The sequence below is a fragment of the Myxine glutinosa genome, chromosome 5, assembly GCF_964187855.1.
Source record: "Myxine glutinosa chromosome 5, kmMyxGlut1.1, whole genome shotgun sequence".
NCBI classification, from domain to species: Eukaryota; Metazoa; Chordata; class Myxini; order Myxiniformes; family Myxinidae; genus Myxine; species Myxine glutinosa.
Window position 1 is genome coordinate 205849615 of NC_136265.1, and position 23844 is coordinate 205873458.

General features: G+C 45.3%; 1 protein-coding gene across 1 annotated transcript in view; it reads right to left on the reverse strand.

The window, feature by feature from the left end:
* The window catches only part of LOC137426465 (ras guanyl-releasing protein 3-like), a 309201-nt gene that overhangs the window by 104795 nt on the left and 180562 nt on the right, over positions 1-23844 (reverse strand). The gene's annotated exons all lie outside the window — the stretch shown is intronic.

Consider the following 23844-nt stretch of genomic DNA (forward strand, 5'->3'; position numbering starts at 1 on the left):
ATTGCCATTCACACCACATAGGTTTTTTTTTCTTTCATCTTTAGATCCATATTTTTTGCCATAACGTAGCGCATTATGGCTCGCTCGAGCTCGAGTTAGCCAATTACCTGGGAGCATGAGGCCACGTTGGCCACGCCCACGACACGACGCAGAGTTGCAATCTTGACGAAGACTGACTGCGATAAAGGCAATGGCACCGAAGAAAAGAAATTTGTCACATTCAACCTCCCGAGCAAGGAGAGACAGAAGATGAGACAAACTGTATTTCAAACTGTATTTCAAACAAACTGTATTTTCCATCTACACGGTCATGTATTCCTATTAACGTTATGTAAATGACATAAATTGTGTGGATTACATCATTTGTGGATGTGATCAATTGCCAGTAACCATCTATATCCCTCCCCTCCCCTTCCCTCCTCCCCCTCCCTCCCCCTCCCTTTCCCCCCTCCCCTTCCCCCTCCCCTCCCCCCTCTCCTCCCCCCCGTTCCCCTCCCCTCCACCCCTCCCTTTCCCCCCTACCCCTTCCCCTTCCCCCTCACCCCTTCCCTTTCCCCCTCCCCCGCCCCTCCCCCTTCCCCCTCCCCCTCCCACCTCCCCCCTCTTCTCCCCTCCCCCCCGTTCCCCTCCCCTCCCCCCCGTTCCCCTCCCCCCATTCCCCTCCCCTCCCCTTCCCTCCTCCCCCTCCCCCTCCCTTTCCCCCTACCCCTCCCTTTCCCCCCTTCCCCCTCCCCCTCTCCCTCCCCCTCCCTTTCCCCCCTTCCCCTCCCTTTCCCCCCTTCCCCCTTCCCCCTTCCCCTCCCCTCCCCCCTTCCTTCCCCCTCCCCTTCCTCCTGCCCCCTCCCCTCCCCCTCCCCCTCCCCCTCCCCTTCCTCCTGCCCCCTCCCCTCCCCCCTCCCCCCTCCCCTCCCCCCTCCCCCCTCCCCTCCCCCTCCCCCCTCCCCCCTCCCCTTCCCCTCCCCCCTCCCCTTCCCCTCCCCCTCCCCCCTCCCCTCCCCCTCCCCCTCCCCCTCCCCCTTCCCCCCCTCCCCCTTCCCCTTCCCCTCCCTCTCCCCCTCCCACCTCCCCCTCCCACTCTCCTCCCCCCTCCCCCCTCTTCTCCCCTCCCCCCATTCCCCTCCCTTCCCCCTCCCCCTCCCTTCCCCCTCCCCCTCTCCCTCCCCCTCCCTTTCCCCCCTTCCCCCCTTCCCCCTCCCCCTTCCCCTCCCCTCCCCCCTTCCTTCCCCCTCCCCTTCCTCCTGCCCCCTCCCCTCCCCCTCCCCCCCTCCCCCTTCCCCTTCCCCCTCCCCTTCCTCCTGCCCCCTCCCCCTCCCCCCTCCCCCCTCCCATCCCCCTCCCCTCCCCCCTCCCCCTTCCCCTTCCCCCCTCCCCCCTTCCCCTTCCCCCTCCCTCTCCCCCTCCCACCTCCTCCTCCCACTCTCCTCCCCCCTCCCCCCTCTTCTCCCCTCCCCCATTCCCCTCCCCTTCCCCCTCCCCCTCCCTTTCCCCCCTCCCCCTCCCTTTCCCCCCTCCCCCTCCCTTTCCCCCCCTCCCCCTCCCTTCCCCCTCCCCCTCCCTTTCCCCCCTCCCCCTCTCTTTCCCCCCTCCCCCACCCTTCCCCCCCACCCCTTCCCCTTCCCCCTCCCCTTCCCCCCTCCCCTCCCCCTCCCTCCCTCCCCTCCCCCTCCCCCTCCCCTCCCCCCTCTTCTCCCCCCCCCCTCTCCTCCCCTCCCCCCGTTCCCCTCCCCTCCCCTCCCCTTCCCCCTCCCCCTTCCCTCCTCTTCCCCTCCCCCTTCCCTCCCCTTCCCCCTCCCCTCCCCCGCCCGGCAATGCCGGGTACTTCTGCTAGTATTTAAATAATTGTTACAATTCATAAATCGATTAATGCTAATCCACATTATGAAACATTTATTGAACAAAATTTTCAATTTCTATTTCATAAATGTTGTTGTCAAATACATACACAAACCACGGCTCTTTTGTGATGTGGTGAATACACTCGTAAAAAGGGCAAGGAATATGCCGTCCACTTTGGAGGGTAAGAGGAGTGAGGTGAAGCATCTTAAATGGGTATTGAAAGCCAATCGCTACTCAGACCACCTCTGCCCAAAAATGAAATGGTACTGGCAGCTCCAAGAGCTCAGGAGGTTCCACAAGTACCACATAAGGGCTTCTGTGTGTTACCTTTTGTGCCAGGAGTAGCCCAAAGGATTGGCAGGATTTTTGAGACCGGTCAGGGTGAGGGTTAACTATCAACCGATATACACCTTGAGCGTGCACTGACCAACGTCAAAGACAAAAGAATGACCGCACAGGTGTGGTATACAATATTCCATATGACTGTGGTGAACACATAGGCGAGATCAGAAGAACCTTAGGCCAGCAATTAATGAAAACCAGAAGGCCTTTAAGTGTAATCACCTTGAAACATCTGCTATCACCAAGCATGGATTAAAGGCAGGCCATGTTCCTCTATGGGACAATGTGAATGTCTGGCGGCATCCCCGAACCGGGCCAGTAGGCGAATACTGGAGGCATGGCACACTGGCCAAACGAGGGCACCGTTGTCAGAGGAGACTGTGGTGTTATCACAGGTATACCGACCTCTCATTCATAAATACACGAGGGAGACACCGATGCTGGGAGGAGGACAAGGACAAAGTGGGACATAACCGACACAGCGACGAGAACAACACAAACACAATGCACCCCTCAAACATACACAAAACACTTGCAACACAAACTTGTCAAGGGTCAATGGTCACGAGGTCTCGCAACACAGCTTTGTGATTGGTTGACAGAATAGGCCCACCCCCTTCCCCCAGGTATATATCTGGGAGGAGATAAACAAGGCAACTACTCTTGATAAAGGCTAGTGGAAGCCCTAGTGGAGGATGCTGGCCGAAACGTTGGGTTTTTAAGACAAAACTATAGGTTGGAGAACGGTAAAATGGACGTATTGGATATCATTCCCAACCGCCGTTCATTACTTGATATATACACAAAGAATTAAGTTAAGCACCCCCCCGTTTTTTTTACAACCTCGCACATTACAAGTTTGTTGTCGTCAAAACAGTGTAATATACCCATGATATTGCTATATTTTCTGGAGAAGTGATATTATGGTCACATAAAAACATAACAATCATGCCGTTTTCAATATTTTATTCTGAATAATTTAAGGTGAAATTTTTTGGGAATTTTAGGCATATTTTCACCTCAATTTAAGTATGGAGCTATAGGTCCATCACGGACAGTGTGGATGACGTTTATGTTTTCTAACGTACAGTCATTGTTCTGAGAAGACCTCTAGCGATCTTTGCGTCAATAACGTGTGTAGGACCCACGTGATCGGATCACTGACTCAACCCTACGTCTCATAGACCCTGTAAGCCGTCGTATGCGTTGCTGTGGCAGGTTATTGTCATACCAATCATTATTTGATCTCACATACCTTAGAATATATGCCAATGTATACATATACACAAAGAATATATATTAGGGGGTGCTTACCTTAATTCGTTGTGTAGGGGTGCTTAACTTAATTCTTTGTGTATATATATACAGTCAAGTGAAAAAGTAAGTACACCCCATGTAACGTTTTGACTTTTTCAACATCTTTCAACATACAGCTATTTGATCTTCATTTCAACAATATTGATAGATAAAGGTGATATAATATAACAAATATCATGAAACATTTACATTTTGTAGTCCATTGTATAATTTAAATAAACATAAATGCAAATTTCGCATGTGGAAAAAGTAAGTACACCCTTGACTCTAATAGGTGGTATTGCCCCCTTTGGCAGAAACAACCTCAAGTAGGCATTTCTTATAACTGTCTACCAGTCTCTGACATCGACTGGGAGAAATTTTTGCCCACTCGTCCATGCACAATTCTTTCAGCTGTGCGATGTTTGAGGGGTTTCTTGCATGCACAGCTCGTTTCAAATCCCCCCACAACATCTCGATGGGATTTAGATCCGGGCTTTGACTTGGCCATTCCAGAACCCTCCATTTCTTTCTTTTCAGCCATTCCTTGGTGGATTTACTGGTAGGTTTAGGGTCATTGTCATGTTGCAAGGTCCACCTTCGGTTGAGCTTCAACTTTCCTACAGATGGCCTCACATTATCCTCAAGCACCCTCTGGTACAAAGAAGAATTCATAGTGGATTCTATGATGGTGAGCTGCCCAGGCCCTGATGCAGCAAAGCTGCCCCAAACCATAATATTTCCACCACCATGCTTTACAGTTGGTATCAGGTTCTTGTGGTCAAATGCTGTCTTTGGTTTTCGCCAAACATGTCTTCTGGTACTGTGGCCAAATAGCTCTACCTTTGACTCATCTGTCCAGAGCACATTGTTCCAGAAGTGCTGGTCTTTGCCTTGGTGTTCATTGGCAAACTTTAGTCTTGCGCTGATGTTCTTTCTGGACAGCAAAGGTTTCCTCCTGGCACACCTCCCATGTCGATCAAATTTGTGCAGCCTCTTTCTAATGGTAGACTCATGCAATTTGACATCAACAGTGGCAAGAGCTACCTGTAGGTCCCGTGAAGACATTCTGGGGTTCTTGGAGACTTATTTCAGCATCTTGCAGTCTGCTCTCGGGCTGAACTTGCTGGGACGGCCTGGCCTGAACAAGTTGGCAGTTGTTTGGAATCTTCTCCACTTGTAGATGATCTTCCGGACAGTCGAATGATTGATTTCAAATTGTTTGGAGATCTTTTTAAATCCCTTCCCAGACTCATAGGCGTCTATAACCTTCTTTCTGAAGGCTTCGGAGAGCTCTTTTGATCTAGGCATGGTGACGCCGCACACTTCAACAACAAAGAGCAAACCAAACTAAATGTCTGAGGTTTAAATAAGACAGGTTCCTCCAAGATCCTCTCTAACGATGTTCTAATCATTTGCACCTGAGCTGGTGCACCTGATTCTAATTTTAGGTGTTTGAAGTCGTGATAAATGTAGGGGTGTACTTACTTTTTCCACATGCGAAATTTGCATTTATGTTTATTTAAATTATACAATGGACTACAAAATGTAAATGTTTCATGAGATTTGTTATATTATATCACCTTTATCTATCAATATTGTTGAAATGAAGATCAAATAGCTGTATGTTGAAAGATGTTGAAAAAGTCAAAACTTTACATGGGGTGTACTTACTTTTTCACATGACTGTACATATAAACACATATACATTCAAATATCAGAGTACGCTAGTACTCTATGTTGGGATGACACAGAAAAAAAATGTCTTGTCCCATCTGCTACATACCAAACTAAAGTTGGAGTATCTTTTCGTACTCTCAGAGTAGTTTATCGAGGACAGTTGCAGTTCGAGTGTATAATAAGTTTTATTAACATTCAGAGCCTCCGTTAGGTGCCTGCGGGGTCTGCGGCCGCTGGGGGCCCCCTACAAATACCCCCCCCCCCCCCCACAAATAGTAGAGTCCCTGTATAGAGAGAGTTACGACAACCCGGAATTAGAAGCCATTTTGTTTCCATTGCTTGCGCCACGCACTAGTGCTCTGCCCGCTAGTGTATACATTGTGCGGAACCTAGTACAAAATTTGAGTGCCTACATTGTGTAATTTGTGATTTGCACCGTGCCCCTTGCTTTTGATATGATTTTCTCTTTGTCCAAGATAAGAATCGGATTTTGTTTATTGCAATAATCTCTGTTCAGAAATGTAGTTTTATGTGGGGAGGAGACGGAGGAGAGGGGGAAAAGGAATAAAAGGGAAAGAGGGGACAGGAAGTGCCTATCATTTTGCTCTCTTGCGTCATACTTTCTTGACGAGCATGCATGCGCACAAAGCCGACAATGTGAACATTTTCAAATCTCTGTTAAAGACTCATTTATTTGAAATTTTGATTTTCACTCTGATTATATCTTAGGGTTTCTTCTTGTATAACTTGTATTTGTATATTCATCTCGTTGGCTTTCTTCTCCTTTCTAAGCGCTTAGAGGCTCCTGCAATTTACGCGATATAAATTCCTATCATTATAACAAGATTGCCTTAAAACCATCTTGACAAATGACAGAAATGTTGATTTTAAATATGAAAATTAAAAAGTCATTTAACGTTTCATGTCGGCGCACCGGGAGAAATACATATGCACAATTAAATTGTAATTACAGACTTGGCATTTAATATGGAATTTTTTTTTTTTCTTGACTTGGGTTTACTTTCTGAACTCAGTATATCAATCTGGTGAGTTTCTTTTACGCTTCGGTGATGTCTTTGTTGAAAGAACCATGTCGCTGATTGTCTTTCGCAGCAAGAAGTTAATAACAGGATTATATCACAGGTGGCGTGACAAAATGTAAGGACAGGTACATTTGACGATTGGCTTCACAATCGGGTATATAAGGGTTGTTGCGTTCTGTATTAGTGGAAAACAACTGCTGCACGTCTACAAAAGTTATTGCCGCTTCCTCTGGAGATGGTCCGTCAACTTGACAATGCTGTTTGTCATGGAGTGTTGGCTTTACGAAATTCTGGCATGAAACAGCGTGCTATTGCTCGGCAGTATGGCGTCACTCAAGGTCAGGTGTCAAAGATCCTGAAACGAAATGCTCAGAGGGGTGTCCCTACTCCAATACCGAGGCCAGGACGTCCACGCAGAACCACAAGGAGAGATGATCGCCAGCTGCACCGGTTAGTCCGCAATGGCCGTACCAAGTCAGCTAATCGGCTTAGGGCTGAGTGGCAGCAACTGACAAATGTGCCTGTATGCAGAAGGCTAGTCAACCAACGACTGGTTCAAGCAGGCTATCGTGCCAGGCGTCCCCTGAGAAAGCCACGCCTGACCAGACAACACAGCCAGCGCCGATTGCAGTGGGCCAGAGAGCACCGTCAATGGTAGCCAGGAAACTGGAATCACGTGACCTTCAGTGACTAGTCTAGATTTCTGGTCTATCGTCAAGATGGCCGCGTCCGAGTGCACAGACAAGTGCATGAAGCCCACAACGAAGATTGTATAGTGCCAAGAGTCCAAGCTGGAGGTGGTGGGGTGACCGTTTGGGCTGCTTTTCATGCAGGGGGCAAAACTGACCTGGTTGTTCTGAATGGAAACCTGAACCAGTTCAAGTACAAGGTCATTCTGGAAGAAACATTGCTTCCATTTCCTCGTGCAGCCTTTCGAGGAAACTTTGTCTTCCAAGATGACAATGCACGGCCTCATCGTGCTCGCATGATCCAACACTTTCTTGCTGACCGTGGTGTAGAGCATATGGAGTGGCCTGCCATGTCCCCGGATATGAATCCGATAGAGAACTTGTGGGCAGAATTAACGCGTCAAATCGACAACTTGGACCAGCAGCCGACCTCTGTGCGTGAATTGCAGCAGATTATTGTCACTGCATGGCAAGCGATTCCTGTCCAAACCTTGGCAAATCTCGTGAACAGCATGCCTCGACGTGTACGTGCTCTCCTGAATGCTCGTGGGGGTTACATGAAGTACTGAACTGTAATTTTACTGTCTGTAATCCCAGTCATAATTTAGCTTTTGTTTTTGTTGAATTTTTTTTTTGCTAATGTGCAAAATAAAGAGATACTTCTGGAAAACGTACAGAAGTTTAACACAGTACTGTCCATGAATTGAGTTCGATATCAGTTTACATCACTTTCAAGGATCAATTTATTTGCTTTGAAATGTCAAATGTGGTTTTTGTTTCTTTTAAAGGTCACATGAACAAAATCTAGAATAATTTCAACATAATTCCAATGAACTTTTGGTTCTAAGTCATCTTGAAAAGTAAGTTCACCCCCACAAAAAAAATATTCCATATTAAATGCCAAGTCTGTATATAAAAGGCCCAGAAATTGTAATCCAGACTTGCAATGGAAGAGTATGCACGTAAAACATACCCGTTTTTCATAGCAATGTACAACATTAGTTGTATGGGGTACATCTAAACTATTCCAAATTTATACATGTACATAATAATAATAACAATAATAACAGTATTTATATAGCGCCTTAGCATGAAATGAACAAACCGCTTCACAACATATCTTGAAGACTACAACTTACATTACACAATCTTAGAAGAATACGACTTGAAGCTACTTTTCAAAAAATACAATTAAGTTACTTTGGAAATATATGTGTTTTGAGTTTTGATTTGAAAGTTTTTATGTTGTGTGAGGTCCGAATAGTTATAGGTAGTTTGTTCCAGAGGGCAGGTACTGAGTAGCAAAAGGCTTTGTCCCCGTATGGCAGATGAGTTCTATTACAGACAAGGAGAGTCTTATCAGCGTGTGATCTTAAGTATTTGGCGTCATTAGAATGAGCGTGAGTATTAAAGACAATACTCACATTATTAAGTATTATTAAAGACAACAAACAAAGCCAGACAATAAAATATAGTCAGGTTCACTATGTTAACAAATATAATTTCTTTCAAAATTTTGGGATTAGCAAACCTGTACATTTTTGGAATCTTCAGAGCATGGAGAATCTGAAAATCAATGTTGGCATTTGCACAGACACCTGCATGGCCGCCATTTTGGATTTTGAAAATGGCCGCCATAAAATACATATTTTGCGCTATCTCGGCTTCTAGTCAACCTAGAGACTAAATTAAATATGCTAATCCTATGTTTTCTGGGTCAAGGAATCCAATAAAGGCCTCAAAATAGTGCTCAGGATTATAGAAAAGCAACAAACAAAGCTAATTGAAAACCATTGTCTTTATATTTGTGATATAACTGTATTACATAATACATGATGTTGCAAGTCCTTTGAAGTTATAGGTAGTATCAGATTGAACTATAAGTCCTATACACAGGATCTACGAGGTCTATACCGTGCAGGAATATGCTTTTACAGATCTTCATCACTGTCCTGAGTGTCATTTGCGCAAAGGTGTCTACGCAAATGTAAACATTAATTTTTGGATTCCTCATGCTCTGAATATTCCAAAAATGTATAGTTTTGCTAATCTCCAAAAATATTAAATGAAAAAACATAGTGAACCTGACTAATAGAGCGTTCCTCGTATGTATTCAATGCAAGGCCAGAAACACGAAGATCGGACAGGAAACAACATGGCGTCCACAGACCACGTGACCACGTGACCAATTTTTTTCGGACTCTTCATGTCGCAACTCTCTCTATAGGCTGCAGGGACTCTACCAAATAGGGCCCCTCCCCCACAAATAAGGCCCCTCCCCCACAAATAGGGCCCTCCCCCACAAATAAGGCCCCTCCCCCACAAATAGGGCCCTCCCCCACAAATAGGGCCCCTCCCCCACAAATAGGGCTCCCCACAAATAGGGCCCCTCCCCCACAAATAGGGCTCCCCACAAATAGGGCCCCTCCCCCACAAATAGGGCCCCTCCCCCACAAATAGGGCTCCCCACAAATAGGGCCCCTCCCCCACAAATAGGGCCCCCCACATCAGCTTTCTTAAAGTCCAGTTGTGCAACACAGACGTTTCCAATAACACGATCCTGCATGTCGACCGGCTCACAATCGCTTCACTGACGGGTTTAGTCCAAGACATCATGTTGCACTTCACAACAACATGGCAAATCGATCTGTAAATCTCAATGAGGATGAAAAACACAGCGAAAACCCGGACCTTCAGCCGCAGAGTTGTTGTTGTTGTTGTTTATGTGCTTTTTCCGTGTCCGTCTCACTTTATTCTAAAATCTTTAATGGTTCCTGCCGCCAAACATTAAACATCTTCTTCATCCAATTCAGAAAGATAGACGGACTTTTAAAATAGAAACCTGTTTCTTCATGTTTTAAACAGACATTGTTTTCTTTCCCAAGATCATCATCGATCATTTCTTCTTGTTTCCATACTTTTTCCAGTAACATCCCGACATCCTTTTGAATTTTTTTTAAAATGTTTTCTTTCTTGTTAAATAGCTCTCCAACGACCTCAAAGTAAATCGAATGCAATTTACTTTGAATTATTTACTCGATTTACGTCATTTCCTCCATCTTGCGGAAGTACCTTCAGGACGCGGGTCAGCGTGATCTTCTTTATCTTAACACACTCGGCATTAGGCTCACATAAGCTATGCTGCTCTACTGAGTTTGGCTGACACTGCTAAAGGAAAGGATGCTAAATGTTACAGCGAGGCAATGGGCCTAGTGAAGGGAGTTGGGACTTTCAGATTCCTCATAATATGTCTGGTCATCTGGTACGATATACTTGTCCAGATCAACTAAGGTATTGCACTTGCAGTCAAAGGACGTGCAGTTGGATGTTGCATTAGACCTAATGTCGGCGTGTCATGCTCACTTTTCTTACGAATCTAGGCACTTTTTTTTCCTTTTTTTTTTGTATACTGAATCGAGGCTCGTGAAAGAGCTGACAACCGCGAGGGAAAGACAGCACAGGGGGACCACGAGGGAAAGACAGCACAGGGGGACCACGAGGGAAAGACAGCACAGGGGGACCACGAGGGAAAGACAGTACAGGGGGACCGCGAGGGGAAGACAGCACAGGTGGACCACGAGGGAAAGACAGTACAGGGGGACCGCGAGGGGAAGACAGCACAGTGGGACCGCGAGGGAAAGACAGCACAGGGGGACCACGAGGGAAAGACAGCACAGGGGGACCGTGAGGGAAAGACAGTACAGGGGGACCGCAAGGGGAAGACAGCACAGGGGGACCGCGAGGGAAAGACAGCACAGGGGGACCGCGAGGGGAAGACAGCACAGGGGGACCGCGAGGGAAAGACAGCACAGGAGGACCGCGAGGGAAAGACAGCACAGGGGGACCGTGAGGGGAAGACAGCACAGGGGGACCGTGAGGGAAAGACAGCACAGGGGGACCGCGAGGGAAAGACAGCACAGGGGGACCGCGAGGGAAAGACAGCACAGGGGGACCGCGAGGGGAAGACAGCACAGGGGGACCGCGAGGGAAAGACAGCACAGGGGGACCGCGAGGGAAAGACAGCACAGGGGGACCGCGAGGGAAAGACAGCACAGGGGGACCACGAGGGAAAGACAGCACAGGGGGACCGCGAGGGAAAGACAGCACAGGGGGACCGCGGGGGAAAGACAGCACAGGGGGACTGCGAGGGAAAGACAGCACAGGGGGACCGCGAGGGAAAGACAGCACATGGGGACCGCGAGGGAAAGACAGCACAGGGGGACCGCGAGGGAAAGACAGCACAGGGGGACCACGAGGGAAAGACAGCACATGGGGACCACGAGGGAAAGACAGAACAGGGGGACCGCGAGGGAAAGACAGCACATGGGGACCACGAGGGAAAGACAGCATGGGGGGACCACGAGGGAAAGACAGCACATGGGGACCACAAGGGAAAGACAACACAGGGGGACCACGAGGGAAAGACAGCACATGGGGACCGTGAGGGAAAGACAGCACAGGGGGACCGCAAGGGAAAGACAGCACAGGGGGACCACGAGGGAAAGACAGCACAGGGGCCCACGAGGGAAAGACCCTTTTCGAACTTTTCTTACGACTTTGCAGATGAACCAGTTTCAGACCCACAAAGTTGAAAGTTGAATTTTTCTACACGGTTATTGATGTTTATCTGACTGCACCGGACAGTAGATTTGAGCAGGTGTGCTGCATCCTACTGCCATTCAACTTTCTATTAAACATCGCAGCCACAAAAGATTTAAGTAACAATGATCTTCGAAAAAGCTGTAACGACCTCCATATCCGGCTAACTCATTGCAATTCAAGCGATTTGAAACCCATCGATCTACCGGAAGACCTCAAGGTTCTGCGCAACTCAGTTCCAGGAAGATGTTCTCCACGTGAAACACTGAGCTAAACAACTAAAAACTCCCTCATGGACACTTATCCAAATGTACACGTGGATCTGCGGGTTTTACTGACGATGCCGGTAACTGTTGCATCTGCAGAACGCTCTTTCTCAAAGTTGAGGCTCACAAAGCTACAATGTCACAGGACAGACTGTCACACCTGGACATCATCTCAATCGAGAAGGACTTCGGACGAAGACTGAAGTATGATGACATTATTGAGGATTTTGCATCCAGGAAAAGTAGAATGGTGAAATTGTAAAGCATCAATGATTGTTGTGTGTGTGTGTGAGACATGATATTTTGACTCCATGACTCATGCATGTTTGATGCTCTTCTCCGCATCCCCTCTGAATATCTGAAGAATTTCCACCACGTAATACTTCAAAATAATTATCTTTTTGAGCACTTTTCGGAATGATGTGACATTCACTTTGTTCTGTTCTCGAGTTGTTGCCTTTGACCTTTATTTGCAGGAATTCGTCATTTTTGTCTGTTCAGTCTGGACTACATCTGTGGCCAGTTTGTTGGTGATCGGCAGATCGGGTCATTATTGACAGAGCTATGTGCGAATAGATATATTCAGAAATCATCAGATCTGCATTTGCTCTTTCCATCGTGAAATTCGAATAAACGTCATTTTCCCTGTCGGAATTTCTCCTCTCATCATTTTATTTTAGCGATTTCTTGGGGTTTTTAAGAGGGTTCCACAAACTAATTTTGAAGGATTTCTGCAGCTCAGTTTCTGAGATATAAAGATTTTTAATGTTTGCATTTTTTGTCATTGTGATTTTTTAAGGTCAAATTTTTATTTTCAGATCCCAATGGAACCTGACAGTCAATTCCTAAGTCAGATTTGATTTGATGTCCCTTAATTCATAGATTTGAAGTGCTTTAATGCAAAACCCCACTTCTTTCTTTGATGAGATTCATTCCAGAGTAATTGTTAGAAATGTGATTTTTCACCCTTTGATGACCTTGACATTTAAGTTGGTTCATTTTTGGCCACATATCACACTCTGGTTGACCCATACTACTATCCTATCAAGTTTGGTTACAATCCATACAGGCATACCCGAGATATGACAATACCCATGATAGTGAGGAAAGATAGATACACGCAGAGATAGACAGAACTGGTCATTCTAATACTTCACTAACCCCCTCTGAAACCGAGGTATGAATCGATTCTTCGCCTGAAGATCTGTCACCATATTATTAGCCCTCCAGTAGAAAGGGCCCCCACGTGAGGTTTGCATGGGGCCACCCACATACCCAGCAGAGGCTCTGTTGACACTTCAAGTAAGCAAAAGAGTAAAAACCACGACAGAATCTTTTTCGTTCGGCCATGTGCATAAATACCTCTCGAGAGGCTCCGCCCCTGCCCTCTGCCTCCACCCTATTGGTTAAAGGGAAACCACACCAGTTAATTTGGGCATTTCTAAGTGCAGGTCCTTGTGTGGCCTGAGGCTGGATGAAGACATTACTCTGAGAGACGGCAATAAGACAGAGCTGCAAGATACAGTCAGGGTTACGTAAGACAATATAGGAACGCATGTGCAGTGTTTGACATTGCTGACCAGGATATCTTGGCACTTTTGCTCCAAGATTGGGTATCCTCTGAGTACCATATACCATTGTGGTATTCCACATTGTAAAAAATTACAGAAACAAGTGAATAAAAAAAATATATGCTAAATTAAAAAGGCAATGTAGGGATGACAAACTACAGTCTAAAAAAGTCCTAAACATGATAGGGATGATGTTGGTTTGGAGAGTAGCTAACAGTATTGCCATCACATAACAATCCAACAATCATCACATAAGCTAACAGTATTGCCATCACAAATATATACACATATACATACATATACTTAGCGGTTAGGGTGCCGGCTTGGGATCCCAGGATCCTGGGTTCGAATCCCGGTCGATCGCTAAATTAACACCAGGGGGGTTGACTCAGCCTGTCATCCTTCCGAGGTCGGCAAATTGAGTACCAGCTTGCTGGGATGAATGATCCCGGTGTGTACCCCGGTTTAGAATAGGTACACCGTATCCCTGCGCATCGTAAGAGGCGACTAAGGGTTGGCGCCAGGAAGGGCATCCGGCCATAAAAACATTGCCTCAAACAGGGAACCATGATTGTCATGGGGCCCGCAAGGCTAACCCCCGCTCTAGCGGGGAAAATGGCCTTTAAAACGATCATTCATATTCATTCATACATACATATATACACATGTACATCAGTTGCCTATACACCATCCGAATAAAGGTATGTATCAGACGAATGTGTTCCATGCTTGGAAAAAGATCGCCCCTAGGTCGGGTACTCTGCTTGTTTGCATAATAGTTACGAAGAATGTCAAAATATCACACACACACACACACACACACACACACATCAAAAACGAGTTGGATAGATTGGGGATAGACAAAGAAGGTTCACTAAAATGGCTCAGAAGAGGTTAGCTCAACTGGGACGGCAAACGAATCATAATAAATACCTAAGACTAAGGATACTATAAACAGAAAACACGAGTCACCTCCTATCAGGAAGTAAAAAACGAATGTCTATCCTCTTTCAGTTCTGGCCCAATTGCATCCAGACTCGCTACATATGATCAGCATGACCATAATTAGTGTATAGGTGTGTGTGTTTGCTATCTTTTCGGAGGGCCTTGGGGTCTTTTACAAGTCCCCAGTCTTTACAGTACAGTGTTCCTGTCCTCACATTTTCCAGTGCAGTGAGGTGTTTTGAGTTACACAGCAAGAGGTATTTTGGAGGCATTTTGAATTGCGAATTTGAATAAAGATAATAACACAACCCCCCTAGCTGCTCCTATAGGGTAATCCACTGCCACATCTGCAAAAACCTCAACACCCCAGTCCCAGAAAATCTATGGAAACATCAACCCAAAGCGATTGTTGAAAACGAGGAAGTAAAGCTTACATACGACCTGATGGTCCCATCGAGCGTGAACATAGACAAGAAAGCACTGCAACCGGACATCGTGCTCACATGCAAAAAGGGAAAGAAGGCCTTGCTAATTGAGGTGTCAGTACCCAGTGATTGTGGTCTCAATATGGTGGAAATCAAGAAAATGATGAAATATCAAGATCGCAATGATCAAGTCAAAGATTATGGAAGCTCAAGAGTGCCGACATTCCAGCAGTGGCAGTTGGAACAACGAGAATGATAAAGATGAACGTTACAGAAATCTTTTTTTTTTAAACATCCCTGGGAACATTACCACAAAAGGAACTACAGGTGGAGGCTGCATGGGGCGAGAGACGACGATCCTGAAAAGAGTCCTTGGAATAAAACTCGGAGAACAACAACTTCACAACTTAGGCCATGAATCACAATCCGTCACCGAAGCGGGTGTGGACGGTATGATCCACCTTCTGAAACCAGAATATGGAGATAACAATGAATGGTACACACACGTCCATTTTCCAACCTTTGCCTCTTCTCCAACTCCATTTCACTTTCTTCAGTTTGTCCTCCTCCACCGCCCATCAATCTCCATACCTGATATGTCAATAACCAGCCTGAAGCCCATTTGCCTGTGGAGGTCAAAAACACTTACGTCTGACACCTGCCTGGGAAAGCTCAGGAATGAGATAAAGCTCCATTATAAAGGTGGTGCACTTTAAATTCCTGATAAGCTTTGTCATCTGCCAAGCAACAATCTTAGCAACGAAGGTTTACTTTAGTTTCTGCAGACACGAAGTGTGGGCACCCTTTGTTAAAATCGCAGTCTTCCAAAAATAACAGGAAGTACAGGAAAGTCATTCCGCAAACGCACTGCATCCTGTTTAAACTGTGCAATATGAGTCGGTGTCTTATTAGTTATTGTTCTTGCTTTGCCTCTGGAGACTAGTTGGACACCTCAGTGTCTCCTGCTTATCATCATTTTCTGGAACATTCAGTGTAATGTTGTCACTTTCAGGATTGAAACTTCCAGGCTGTATTTGAAGTTACCATCAAATTACAGTTTAGTTGTCCTGAAAGGATGTTGCCAAGGTAGCACACTTGCCTTTGAGCTATCTCACCTGGGTTCACTGTCTAATGCATGTTTGATTCCCTACTAGTCTATAAGCTATCAGATTGGAATTGGGCACGGAAGGGGAAGGCGTCCCTCTGATGAACGTTAACCTGGGTCTACCATAAACAGTACTGCCATTAGTTGGTGGATGTTAAGGATCATAGAGTGTCTTTCGATGATGATGACCAGAACCCTGAACAAGTTCCAAATTCCTGCCTTAACCTACAGGTAGCACTGCATCACCGGTAATGACAACTCCCTCCCCCCACCCCCAAGAAGTGATGGAAGCTGTGGGCCAAACTCATATTTTTCCACTGTGTATATAATGTATGCAATGACTCAGGGGTGTAATGGTTAGAGGGCCGCTTGGAGTCCGAGAGTTCAGCGGATCGAACCCGACCACTATCGAGTCGTTCCAAAGACTTTAAAATGTTACATGCTGCTTCATTGCCTGACACTCATCATATAAAAAGGATAAGCACGGATGAACAGCCAAACCCTGGTAACCATTTTTCAGGCTTGTTGGGCCTATTCACCTAGCTCCTCCTGTGCTTAAGTTCCTTGGAAGGTAAACCACATATTTTATTTTATTTACCTATACAGGGAGGACACAGATTCATGTCGAGATAAAAAAAGTTAGTACATACATGAAATTTTACTGTATTACTACATATATTGGGACAAACTTGAAACTAACTCTCTCAAATGACATGTGCATGTCTTTTCCAACAATACCAAGCAGTATATGCACTTTTTTTCCTCATTTGTGTCTTATTGAGACATTTTGGACAATGCCAGAATTACTGGCTTTGACACAATATTGTGGAAGCAGAATGATTATTCTACAATGTTTCTTGTTGAAAAAATAGATTTTTAAGTGATATAAGGTAATGCCGAACTCTAGAGACCATGTGATTGCCTGCAATGCATTTTAGGTAATGCTGAGTGCACAATGTAAGAGCTGCTCGTGAGAGAAAACAAATCACAAGGGTCTGCAGTGTGCTGGGAAGGGACCTCATATGGTTCCAGAAGCGCACCTCTCCGCACATGCGTTTTTTGGTACATGTACAAATGGATTGTGAAAATGCGACCATGCTGTGGGTGATATACTAGTTGTGGTCGATATGTTATCCAGATGGGGTGAGATGTGTCTGTGCAAAAGGCAAATGTAACCATCGTATCAAAATTAATATGCAAATTTCGGACACCTTCTAAACTTTTTATTGATTGGGGAACCCATTTTACAGGACACTTGCTATGGGAATTGTGTAAAACCCGACAAGTGGAAAAAAACATTTCAGTGGTGCTAAAACAGTTAATGGTGGGAGTGGTAGAAAGACAGAATGGGTTCCTAAAAATAAATTGGCCAAAAGTTGGGACCAAACAGGACTAAAATGGTTAGATGAAATACCGATAGTCTTGATGACTGGGTCTACCAAAAACGGGCTTATCCCCATTTGAGATTATCATGAGAAGATCAATGAGGTTGCCATACGTGGAATTAACAGTTTACATTTTGTGGTGATTTGACAAATGGTGCCCAAAATCTTTGAGGTGCAGGTGAAGAAGCATGGCTGAAGCAAGCTCTGACTTACTGGCATTTTGGTGGCATTGTAAATCTCATGAAAGAAAGAATTGTGAAAATGTTCAGCAACTACTGTATGCTTTTCACAACATGTGATGTTATGTTATGTTGTTAAAATTAAGGGGTATACTCCAGCCAATGGAATGTATTATTATTATTTATTATTATCATTATTATTATCTATATAATAATACCGTAAGGACTCGACTTTGTTATCCCTTGTACGCCGCACCCAGTGACCCGATGCCCACGGCACTAATGGATTTACGATCTACGAACCGCGCTCTTTGTTTATCACGTACAGCCATACTCGAAAAATCTGAATTAGCCGACGTTGGGGCCCAAAAGCATCCGATTAACTGCCAATACGACGCCATCTTACGATGCCATCGTATTGGCGTCTGCTGGGCGAAGGCGAAGCGAGCCGTCCGCTGATTGGACAGTCGAGTGGTGTGAACATGGGTGGTGTGAACCAAATGGTCTTTTTATTCCCTTGAACATTTTAAATTAGGATATATAAGGAAACGTCTTTATCGCCATTTTAATAAAGTTAAATGGAGTGGCGTTGCGATACTCGGGGTGCGTTGCATAAATCCTCGTAACTCAGAGAGGTGTAGCAGGTGGCGAGACGTAAGGAAGCTTAAAGATAACGAGCTGAAACAGACGAACGATATGTCAATCCCTTTCTACACCGAATGCAAATAAAAGTATGAGAGCGGGAAGGCATGGCCTGAGCACTTCGAGCAGAGAGGACTGATTGGACTGAACTTAAAGAGAAAAAATTGGAGCTTAATGGAAGAAGAAGATCCCATGAGCGCTCCCCAATGCCATCCATAATGGTACACTCTATCCATACACCACATCCTCCCTTCCGTGGATGTTCCACGGGTTTCGGCTAGTTCTTATTATTATTACAATGGAATGTATTATTATTATTATATATTATTATTATATATTATATTATTATTATTATTATTATTATTATTTAATATTATTATTATTATCTTAAACCAGAGGAGAAAACTCACTAGCTGCATATAAATAGATATAAGAAACTGCTAGGTGGGATTAACACTTACTTGGCTATTTCTCTACAACATGCAAATGGTTTGACTAAGAGTAGCAGTTTGTACGCACGTGCCTCACTCAATGAAGAGTGGAATTCGATTATGAGTAGTATTGTTTTTTTGAAATGAGTGGTGTAGATATTTTATAAGGTGGACAAAAAGGGAAAATCAATATGATAAAGGTAATAACTAGAGTGAAGAATTAGAAAATGGCTCGACCAAACAGCAGTAACGAAAGCAACTAATGGTACTAGGAACTGTTTCCAACGACGAAACCTTAGTAATTGGTACTGGCCTAACTTTAATTTAAGTAAAATACCTCTATATTTAGTTTTTTTTGACAAATAGAATGGAAACCAGAATTCTGTTTAATTAAGTGAGACATTACTAAGACTCAACGAGCCTTTATGACCATTATTCTTCATTATGGAATTTGGAAGGCGGCTGACGAACCTGTAGGTATGATGGCTGCTCAGGAACTGCTTGCAAATGAAACCACAGATAGTTTGGCGGATATTAACACATTGTGAGTTGGGAAAATAATAAATAAAAAGGGGCTAAGTTCCACTCTTATTATAATATGGATGATGGGGTATTTTCCTGGCTAAAGAGAATGTCTGGCGGGTGAGAAAAAAAACAAATAATACAATTTATTTTCATTGGATTAATGTTAATAGTTGCTATTGTTGTGATTGTGAAATGCTTTTTTGTATTATTAACAAAATGTATGACTAAAGGTGTAACCTAGTTGGTGATTGCAGAGCCTGCAGAAATGGGAATGGCCCTGGAAACAATAGAAGAGACCTTTGAGGGGTTTCTTCAGATTGAAGTGGAAGGAATGTAGAAGTTCAATTTAACACTTACGTTTAGATGCACACACACATTTTTTTTTTTTGTATACAAGATCGAGGCTCGTGTAAGAGCACACACACACACAGGGGAGTGGGTCACACACACACACACACACTCGCTCATGGGGGAGTGGGTCACACACACACACACACACACACACACACACACGGGGAAGTGGGATACACACACACACACACACACACACACACACACACACACACACACACACACATGGGGGAGTGGGTCACACACACTCACACACGGGGGATTGAGTCACACACACGCACACACACACACATGGCGGAGGGGGTCACATATACACACACACACACAGAAACTCGTGCGAAAACAAAAAAACGTAAGACATGCTCACACACATACACACACACACACACACTTTTTGTTTCATATTTTATGCTTGTGTAATTAAATATATGGACATATATATGGACATACACAAACACATACAAGGTGAAATGTTCTAAAGGAAACATTGAACTACGGGATGCAAGGATGTTTTAAGGTGAAATATGATTGGAGTAGTTAATCATATGATTAGTTATGATGTGGTAATTCCATGTTGAGGTTAACTCTGCTTGGTCCAGTGTGTTGAAATCAGTCCCCGTCGTTGCGAGATGAAGTAAAAGAGGCCAGCTCACTCATGAGAAATGGAGTGACAACAACTTTTGGAAGAGATACTGAAGATCTGTAATCAGCAAATTTAACCCAAGTTGGGGTTATTTGAGCATACACGTTGTAGTCATGGAAAGACGCCTTCCTCTGTAAGATTGATCATTATGGTTAAAGTGATGCCCACCATTCTCACAGGGATTCTAAGTGTGACCATTTGCCTAGACAACATTGTTGTGCATAGGCTGACGGCATCTTGCTGACATCCACTGCGTTAGCATCCGTCCTGGAGCCCGCATCAGCAGCCAAGGTTGCTTCTTCCATTGGCATGACGACCTGCTACCTACCTGATGTTCCACCATGATGGCACTGCTTCACTGGCTGCCAATGGGGGATGAGCTTTGGATGTGGCGGCTGACCTTTTCTGAGGCTTTATTTGTATTCGCCCTCCACCATGCCGGGCCCTCGTGTTTCTGCTGGCTGTTTCCGGTGTGGGCCACAGACCGTTTCGATTGCACCCATGGTCTGAGAGCCTCCATCAATACACTTTTCACCTCTGGCTCACACCTGGACACAATCTTGCTGATCAAGCAACAGCTTGCCGACACTTGCTGCACCCACACTCAATGGTTGATGAGGCAGGTCAACTGCAACTAAATGGCAGCCCCGTTGAAGGTTTGCCAAGGCTTGCTGTAAGAGCGTCAGTGATGAATGAGCTTGGGCAAAGAGGCCTGCTACGTGTTGTGCACGCACATTTCATGACCCTGTCCATCTGCCGCCATACTGGTGATGTCCTGGAACTGTGACTCAATGCACAATGGCTTGTGTGCTGCTGATATATGGCAGATCATGCATTGCAGGCACTAGAAGATGGTGACCTACACCTGGTTCCTCAAACACTTTTAAAGAAAATTGCGTAGCTTGTTTTACTGAAATAAGTGAAATAGGTGTCTCTCTTGATCATGTGGACACAGAATTCCAGCATATCAGCTGATACCGTTCCAGCATTCATCTTGCAGCAAAGCATCGTATGAATAGGAGTCAAGCGCTGGGTGTGAGGCAGTGATTATGCTGGTATTGCCACCTAGGTTGTGGTGGAAAAGAAGTTGATGAAAAAAAACAATGCCCTGGCCTCTACCAGCTGCTCTGACAGTGAGGAACATTACCTCATTCAGCTGTTTCACCAGGTGCCGAATCCCTTGGATGAAAGAGCATCACAACTGACTGAATTGCCAATGGCGGATGGATCCAATGGAGAGGAAGCCTTTGAGGAAAGGACATGTCACCAATACACTCGCAGAAGACGTCCGATAATGACTGACTCATCAATAATAATCTATCCATGAGGATGGTGTATGCCCCAAGTACAGGCAAATTGAAAACCCAAATTGAATTAGAGGATCTTCTTGTTTTTAATTGTTCTGCAAGAACAAAAGGGAGAATGTGGAAGCAGAATGATTATTCTATAATGATTATAATCAACAATAATTATTGTTGAAAAAAGGGAATTTTGTGTGATATAAGGTAATGCTGAAGCCTAGAGACCATGTGATTGCCTGCAATGCATTTTTGGTAATGCTGAGCTTATAACGTAAGAGCTGCTCATGAGAGATAACAAATCACAAGAGTCTGCAGTGTGTTGATATCTGATCAAACATCTGGTGTTTACTCAAGCTTACTCAAGGAATGGGAATGACAGATGGGATGTTTCAGCTGAGACAGCTGGTGGAGAAGAGGTTGGAGGTGCAAGGTGAAATGACATTGGGACATGTGGAACTGAGCAAGGTCGATGGCGCCATTGATATGGATGGCAGTGCCGGAAGCAGAAGATAGGTTGGTGGAAGGGATGTACAAGGGAACGAAAGGAAGAGTTTTGGTTGGTCTGGGGATATCAGAGAAGTTCAATGTGAACATCAGTTTAAGGCAGGGAAGCGCTCTCAGCCTACTCGTGTTTATCATGGTGATGGAGCTGGTAAGCAGGAAGGTAAATGTGAGGGGTATTTTGGGGATGATATTGTATGTGGACGATCTGGCTGTTGTAGTGGGGAGTAAGCGAGAGATGCAGGAAGTACTGGGGGAGTGGAAGGAGGCATTTGGGAAATATGGGCTGAAAATGAGCATGGAGAAGATGGAGGTGATGTGGGTTGGGCAGCAGAGAAAAGAAATGAACATCAGCTTAGAGGGGAAGGAGATCAGACTTAGGTTTGAGTATCTGGGTGGAACAGTGATGGGGATGGGAGAGGTGCGGAAGAGGATTTAGGTGGGTGCGAGTGCGTGGAGGAAGGCGGAGGGAGTAATGGCAGACAAAGATATCAAGAAGATTGAAAGGGAAGGTGCTGATGATTTGGGTAATGCCGGCCGACCTTTACGGAAACTGTGGCACTGACAACAACACAACAACATGCATTTTAAGGCCATTTGCCCTGCTAGAGCGGGGGTTAGCCTTGCGGTCCTCATGACAATCTTCCTCCATTTTGCCCTATTTTCTGCATCTCTCCTTGTTAACCCCCTTGCCCGCATTTCTTCTTCCACCATCTTCAGCCAAGTCTTTCTCGGTCTTCCCCGTCCTCTACTTCCTTCTACATTAATTTCCATCACTCTTCTCAACCAGTCACTTTCATCCTTCCTCAACACATGACCAAACCATCTCAACCTGTTCCTCTTCACAGCATCAATCACAGGCTCAATTCCCATCATCTTTCGCAATTCATCATTTGTCTTCCTCTCTCTCAACGATACTCCGCACATCCACCGAACCATTCGCATTTCCACCCTTTCCAGCCTTCGTTGCTGCTCTACATTCATGACCCATGTGTCGCTCACATAAATCATAACACTTCTCACACATGCAGCATACACCTTTCCCTTCAGCTTCAACGACATGCCCCTCCTCATCAGCACGCCACTCAGTTCCCGAAACTTCTTCCATGCACATCTCACTCTAGCAACCGTTGCCGAGTCTGATCCACCTTCTCCATTCAGCATGTATCCGAGGTAGCAAAATGTTTTCACACCTTCCAGCTTCACGCCATCTCCAAGATCCAACTCAACATTTCCTCCATCTGCAGCTCCCTCTGTGCACACCTTACATTTGAATGTAGCTGCCACACTGGTTAATGACCCTCTCAGACCACTACATTTTTGATGAACCCAATCAGCGCACATTGTACATTGAGTGGAGTTCACTCCGACACCCTTCCTGTACACAGCACATGGCCACTTCCCAGTACTTTCCACCTCACCACATGCTTTACCACTTGCCATCACCTTCGTCTCTCCGATATTCACCTTCAGAACTTTTGTCTCCATACATTCCTTCCACTTGTTCATCTTTTCCTTCAGTCCATCCATACTTTCCGCAATCAACACCAGATCATCTGCATACAACAACTCCCACGGTAAACCCTCCTTTACGTTCTGAGCCAGCACCTCCATCACAGCTACAAATAGTCGTGGACTTAGTTAATAGTACCGACCCCTGATGCACTCCCACCTTCACCTCAAACTCACCACTGTTCCCGTCCTTCGTCCTTACAGCTGTGCGCGCTCTTTTGTACATTGCCATCACTACTCTGATCAACCATTCCTCCACTCCTCACTTCCTCATTGCCCATGTCAATACTTTGCGTGGAACCCTATCGAATGCTTTCTCCAGATCAACAAACCCAAGAAACAACTTCTTCCTCTTCTCCATGTACTTCTCCTGCAACTGCCTCACAATAAAAAGCGCGTTTGTCGTTCCTCATCCTGGCATAAATCCAAACTGCATTTCGTCGATCTTCACTTTCTTCCTTATCCTCCTCTCCAACACCCTTTCCAATACCTTCTTTCCATGCTCCAACAACTTTATCGCTCGGTACGAGCCACACTCTAGAGCAGCGGTCGGGAACCTATGGCTCGCGAGCCATAT